Below are 819 nucleotides of genomic sequence, written 5' to 3'. Positions count from 1 at the left end.
GACGTAAAAGATTTAATGACCGCAGTTCACGTTCAATCAGTCGTTCCTACATCCCTTGAGAGCAATCTCTGTGCTGGCTGGACGCTGCAAACACAGACACATTCCTCAGATGTTTAGACTATTTTTTAAAAGTGCGTTGTTACATCCACATTTCACTTTTTCTTCTCTTTTTTTGAGACGGAGTTTCGCTCTTGTCGCCTAGGCTGGAGTGCAATGGCGCGATCTCGGCTCACTGCAGCCTCCGCCTCCCGGGTTCCAGTGATTTTCCTTCCTCAGCCTCCCGAGTAGCTGGGATTACAGGCGTCTGCCACCATGCCCGGCTTATGTTTGTATTTTTAATTGAGACAGGGTTTCGCCATGTTGGCCAGGCTGGTCTCGAACTCCTGATCTCAGGTGATCCGCCCGTCTCGGCCTCCCAAAGTGCTGGGATTACAGAGGTGGGCCACCGCACCCGACCACACATTTCACTTTTATTCGGATCGATCAGTAAACACTTTCGTAAACCCTCACACTCTCCTGACCACTATCTAGGGTCGCTGCCAGCTCTCCCGTTCTCAGGAGGCGGGGCCTGCGTGCCTACGCATAGCGAGGACGTTGACGTCTTCGCGCACCGTCCGGCGGCACCGCCCACCGGCTTGAATCCCGGCGCCTCAGAAGGGTATGAGGCGGGCGCCAACTGCCTGGGCCGCGGGGCGGGAGGCAGCGCGGGAGCGGGGCGTTGAGGGACCGGCCTACCGTGGAGCTCCGGCCTTGCGTCTTCCGACCAAATAGCCGCTCCTGAGCCCACGCATAGCGAGGACGTTGACGTCTTCGCGCACC

Source organism: Colobus angolensis, unplaced genomic scaffold (genome assembly GCF_000951035.1).
Source record: "Colobus angolensis palliatus isolate OR3802 unplaced genomic scaffold, Cang.pa_1.0 Scaffold388, whole genome shotgun sequence".
Taxonomy (NCBI): domain Eukaryota; kingdom Metazoa; phylum Chordata; class Mammalia; order Primates; family Cercopithecidae; genus Colobus; species Colobus angolensis.
Note: the sequence above shows the minus strand (reverse complement) of the source record.